General features: G+C 35.1%; 1 protein-coding gene across 2 annotated transcripts in view; it reads left to right on the top strand.

Moving 5' to 3' along the window:
• The window catches only part of ARHGAP15 (Rho GTPase activating protein 15), a 652,765-nt gene that overhangs the window by 359,694 nt on the left and 286,960 nt on the right, over window positions 1-6,111 (top strand). The gene's annotated exons all lie outside the window — the stretch shown is intronic.

Below are 6,111 nucleotides of genomic sequence, written 5' to 3'. Positions count from 1 at the left end.
ACATAAATATGTTTTCTTTTCATCACTGTTTTGTGATATCTCAGCACATAAAAATTAACTAAATGCCACCTTTTGTTTTATTAGCAATAATGACATTTTTAATTAGATTCTCTACCTCAATTTGTGCTTAGGTATGACAGTTCACATTATCTCGCTAGTTCCTTCCACAGAGAGGGCAGAAAAATCCCTCAAATACCTTGGATACTCTGTATCTCTCTTTAGGGCTTTATTTAACAGACACCTTATGTTTGCCAGTCAATAAACCACTTCCTTGAACAGCAATGACTTAATATGAAAACTGAATTCTATATTTCTCTTCATTCCAAAATGGTTTTTGTTAGTGTTGCTGCTTTCTCTGTAGTTTGCTTTCTCACACTGTCTGGGTGGAGGTGGTGGGGATGAGGGTGGCAGGGGCATGATAAAGTTATTCCAGAATAGAGCTTTTATTTTGATTGGCTATTGTATTTTCAGTCTGTCATAGTTCCCCACTTCCATATAGGAGGACAAATTATTTGGGCCAAACAATACAGTACGGTTTGGAAACAATTGGTTTTTATGGGCACAATCTTATTCTTTCCATATCCATTTTTTTTAAATTGTGAAAATCAAGCCAATGTTTTTTCCAAAACAATGCAATTTCTCAAGACTCATGGAAAAGACAGCTTGGGTTGAATTTTTTTTTTTTCAATTTAAGCTTATGAGAAAAAAGAGTGGGTTGTATGAATCCAGCATATATACATTTGTCTAAACATTCATACATTGTGTTTTAAATATTAATGGAAAAGAGTATTTTACGTGATGGGCTCTGTCTTCTGGTTTAGTTTTTCAAGTTCCTGACTCTTAGTCCTATGCTCGTAAATCAAGCGTATTCAGGCACAAAGCAGGTAATTGAGGGGAGCCATTTCCTGGGTTATTCCATCCTGTCTTTTGTACACACATTTGCACGTGTAAGTGGTTTGCATCTGTGCAGACACCCTTGAGGGGCTTGTCTATCCTCACATAATTTTTAGACATCCAAGAAGTTTCTTTGTTAAACTCTCATTCTGTGATGCCAGATGGTTGATGCCACCCTACAACACCATATTTTGAGCAAGGAGGACCAGTTTAGCAGGTAGATGAAGAAACACCCATTACAATTATTGTCACATCTCTCGATTCAGTAATGGCAAAATGTGCTTCTCATCATATGTTCATTCCAAACACAAAAATGAGTAAAATTGACATGGTTTTCCTTTTACACCAAGAATTGGGCACAGCTGTTCCCTTACAAACATTAAAAGGAAAAATAAAAGATAATAACATCTTTAATTTCTCATGTTTCTCAGCATCTCTTAGAAAAACAGCTTTGTGATACACGGCTCAGTGGCCTGAGAATACCTAGTCTTTCTACACTTTTAAGCACTGCCTTCCTTCATATTATAATATGAGAGCAGGAAGATTCCTAGCAAACATAAAGACTTGGGGAACTAAGGAAGAGAATCTGAAAACTTGATATAGTGTCTAATCATGCTATTCAGTTATTCCATGATTATTTTATAGTCTTTTGTTTAGTCACTACTTAATACCATTCATTTATCCTGTCTGGAAAAAAAGAAGTTAAACTAATAGCTATGAGGTATGATCAAACAGTACAGTGAATGTTTAAATTAAAAAAAATATTACAGTAAAAGACACATTGCCATTAATGCCCCCTCAAAATACTCCCCCACACTTTGAGCACACTTATCCCATCATTCTTGCCACTTTCTGAAGCTGTTCTGGAAGTTCTCTTTCATGAGTGTCTTTAGTTGCACTTTTGTGGCTGCCTCAATGGCCTGAATCATTTTGACTTTGGGGAAGAGCCAGAAGTCTCATGGTGCCAGATCCGGAAAATAAGGTGGATGAGAACACACTGTAATGTTTTCATTTGACAGAAATTGCCATATACCAGAAGCGATGTGTGACACGGAGTGTTGTCATCATGGAGGATGATTTCCAGCACACTTTAAAACACGCCTTCTCTCAACCATAGCTCACACCCCACTGACTGCACCAAACAAGTTGAAACTCGTCACACATTGTGTAATGTTCAACACGCCCCTTCCTATATTGAAGATCCCTGCGTTTCCTTTGGATGGCACTTGGCAGCCTCATTCACTGTATTTTGTGATCACAATGGAAAGGCTTCATGTCACACATCACTTCTGATATGGCAATTTCTGTCAAATAAAAACATTACGGTGTGTCCTCATCTACCTTATTCACAAGATCTGGCACCATGTGACATCTGGCTCTTCCCCAAAGTCAAAATGACCATGAAAGGTAAACGTTTGAATCGATTCAGGACATTGAGGCAGCCACAAAAGTGCAACTAAAGACACTCACGAAAGCGGACTTCCAGAACTGCTTCAGAAAGTGGGAAGAATGATGGTGTAAGCATGTTTGAAGTGAGGGGGAGTATTTTGAGGGGCACTAATGGCAATGTGTCTTTTACTGTAATACATTTTTTTAAATTTAAACATTAACTATATTTTTTATCACACCTTGTATATCCATATTAAGTAAAGATGAACATTTTAAATACTTGTTAGACATTTTTCCCCATAAAGTTAAAATATATTGACCAGATAAGTAACAGTAGTTGGCTTTAGATTATTTAATCTTCAGGGAGTTATATATACAATAAATTAATATGTTAACATAATAAAATGGACACTTCTTAATAGGTTAAAAATACCTTAAAATAAAACCAGGTGTACAAAACTGTTGTTTTACTCTATCAAGAAGATTGGTTAGAAACTTCCCTTCTACCACTTTCAGATCACAACATAGACATAATACATAATTCAAGTTATTAGCTTTTTCCATTTAGGCTCACAGATCTTATAGATGCAACTATTTTAAAAGAAGAACAAGATTTTCATGGAAAAGATGAATTATACAGTCATTTTATAGAGTCTTTATTGCTAATGCACATGGGGTTCAGAACCATAATGACGATATTAGACACTTAAGTCATTAGGCTGTCATATTACAGCAAAATTATTTGTACTATATAATCATTGTTTCCTTTTTTATATTACAGAGATCTAAGCTCAGTTCATCTATCTTTGCCATTACAGTACTACTTTGTTGTTGTAAATACCTATTTTTTTGGATGATTTGAGTATGTTCATTGTAGTTCAAGTTCATGTTTATTAGACCTTTGCTTCCTTAAAGCTGAGAAAAACATGATCGAAGAAAGTTTGTAATCCACCTCATGGTGTCTTATTTGATTATGTATTACTTCACAGTGTCAATTGCTGTATTTTAAGTACTTGTACACACACTAAATATTTTAAAGAGAATGGGAGCCAGTTTCTTTTTTTTTTCTAGAAACATTTTCATTCTACTCATCACATTTAAAATGTGCTCTTGTTTTTAAAATTAGGGTAGAATTCTATTTGTATTCAACTTTTGCATTAGGGACATTAAAGATGAACAAATTTAAATGATCTCTGATGATTATTTTCAATAAAAACAAAAACCATTTGAGGGAAAAATAAAACTGAATCTGAAAACTTCAGTTGAAAATCATTTGCGAATATAAGATAAACATGGCTTTGGTCTTGAGAACTGGTTTCAGGTTTTAAAACCTTTTAAAAATGGATACTGATTACTATTAGTCAACTAATCAAACGCCTTTCTCAAAATTTGTTTTGCTCATATTCAGTGCCATGATGGATTGTTTGTTTTACCATATAGCTCTCACCTGGCCCATAGAATACAATGGGTTCGTGCGCGCATGCGTGCGTGCATGAGAGAGAAAGAGAGAGAGAGAGAGAGAGAGAGAGAGAGAGAGAGAGAGAGAGAGAGAGAGAGACTAGGAGACATACAAACTTCTGAGCTTGAATAATTTTTGGCTGAGACTATGTGAATTGATTCCCATATTGGGAAATAGCATATAAGTAAAATCAANGAGAGAGAGGGAGAGAGAGAGAGAGAGAGAGAGAGAGAGAGAGAGAGAGAGAGAGGAAAATGGGTAGGAAGATGGGTAGGTAGATAACAATGAATGGACTTACCTAATGATGTGGGCTGGCTAAGCAAGTCTGAAGCCCATTGGGCAGGCAGTCAGGGAAGAGGAGGCACAGACTGGAACTCCCCATGCAGGGGCTCATTGGAGTCTCTGACCTCAGGGAAAGCATAAACCATCTTTAAAAGAGTTCACCTGATTGACCAGGCCTCACCTTTCCAAATTCTTCTGATTAACTTAAAGTCAACTGATTAGAGACTAATTTCCTCTACAAAATCCCTCAGGGCAGCACCTAGAAGGGTGTGTGACTGAGTAACTAGGACCTTAGTTCAGCCTAGCAAGGTTGACATGATAAAAAGCTATCACAGGCACATTCATTTGCCCACTGTCACATAGTTGTCAAGTTGCTGGGCACAACTAGAATTAGCTTCCCTCCTACCCAGTTCATTTTGTAATGGGTAGACCAAGCACAAACTTACACACTTCACTACCATGTTCTTTGAGACATTTCCATTCAACAAAATTTATCTTTCAACCATATGGCACACCCTCTCTCCGAGAACAAGATTATAAAGTGACTTACAATTGCTAGAATGTCTATCCAGTGAATTATATTTTAATCAAGACCACTCATTTAGCTTTGATTTGGTGAGGCTGATGGCACTCGAGGCCAGCCTCGCTAGAACTTCTAGAGTCTTAAAAATATAGTCTCTTTTCCTATAAAAAATAAGTTAAATAACCTCATGTAACTTATTAAATTGATGTTAAGGGACTAAAAATCAATGATAACTTATTTAGTTATATTTATTTTAATGGTGACTTTGTAAGTTAGACATAATTTGATAGAAATTTAAAAATGACTGAAATTATGTAATTTTACAGAAAATGAATATCTAAACTTCAGTAAACAGAACAATTTGCATTAGTGATTGAAGACACACAACAACATAACCTAAAATGAATTTTTATAAATATGGCAAGCAAAAATAAATAAATAATCCCCTGTACATTCATAGAAATTTGGAAGCTATGCTTAGTCTTGCCAGATAAGTTATTTATATTTCTAACTGTAAATAACAGAAGTTTCAATGACAGTTTTTAGTCAAGACAACTTCTGATACAGTGGAAATGATATAATCAAGGCTAGTTTTACTTCTTGCTAATGATCAAAACATCTCAAGAAGTTTATGTTAGAGGACTCTGGCTTTTCTAGAGATTTTTATTAAAAAGCTGTGCTCTCATAATGCTCCTTAACTCTTAATTTTTTTCCCTTTATCATAGGTATCATGATATCAAAATCCTATTGATTTTTTTTGGATTTCTATATCAATTTAAAGCCTTTTATTGGATAATTTTCCTTCATCTTATTAGAAAAATTTGTCACTTCCTAGAAAGCAATGATGCCTCTTTCACAGTCAAGTATTTATTATAACAGGTTTTACTTTTTTAAACTTTTTAAAAACCTTTCTTTTAAAACAGTTCCTTAGGTTAATTAATGAATTTGTTTTACTTTTAAAATGTTCTCCCATCATTCCCTCAAAATGGTTCCACCGTCCATCCCACTCTAACCCATTGGTATATTTTTCCCACTTTCTTATTTTCCCCTTCTCTAACCTCCTCCTGTTTTTGTTCTTCTGGGGCTTTCCATTAACATTGTTTAATACACTTTAATGTGCACTAAAGAAGAGATCCAAGATGAACAAAGGGGCGATGGAAACAGGAGGGCGGGAAGAAGAGGAACAGTGGGCACTGCTGTGAGTCGTAAACTAATTTCTGCAGCTGGCTCTCATTTCCAGGGCTGAACCAAATTCTACAATATTTACTAAAGTGACCAGAGAAATCAGAGAAAAGCAGGGATCTTAGTAATATGATGACTATAGTCCATGAATAATGGATTATCGCATTAATCTTTACCTTTTAATGTTATAACTATGGGCTATTATAAGCATAGCACATCTAGTCGCTGAAGGTCTTGATTGTGTTGATCTGTACTTTTAGGGTATGACTGACACAGGATTTTAAAACCCTCATTTACACTTTTTTTTTAGCAGAAAGCTAATAAGTGCTTTATATTTTTTCCAATTTAAAAATCTAAATGCTGATATATTATATACAAAAAA

The sequence above is a fragment of the Hipposideros armiger genome, unplaced genomic scaffold, assembly GCF_001890085.2.
Source record: "Hipposideros armiger isolate ML-2016 unplaced genomic scaffold, ASM189008v1 scaffold_649, whole genome shotgun sequence".
NCBI lineage: Eukaryota > Metazoa > Chordata > Mammalia > Chiroptera > Hipposideridae > Hipposideros > Hipposideros armiger.
Note: the sequence above shows the minus strand (reverse complement) of the source record. Positions and strands in the feature narration are given on the sequence as shown.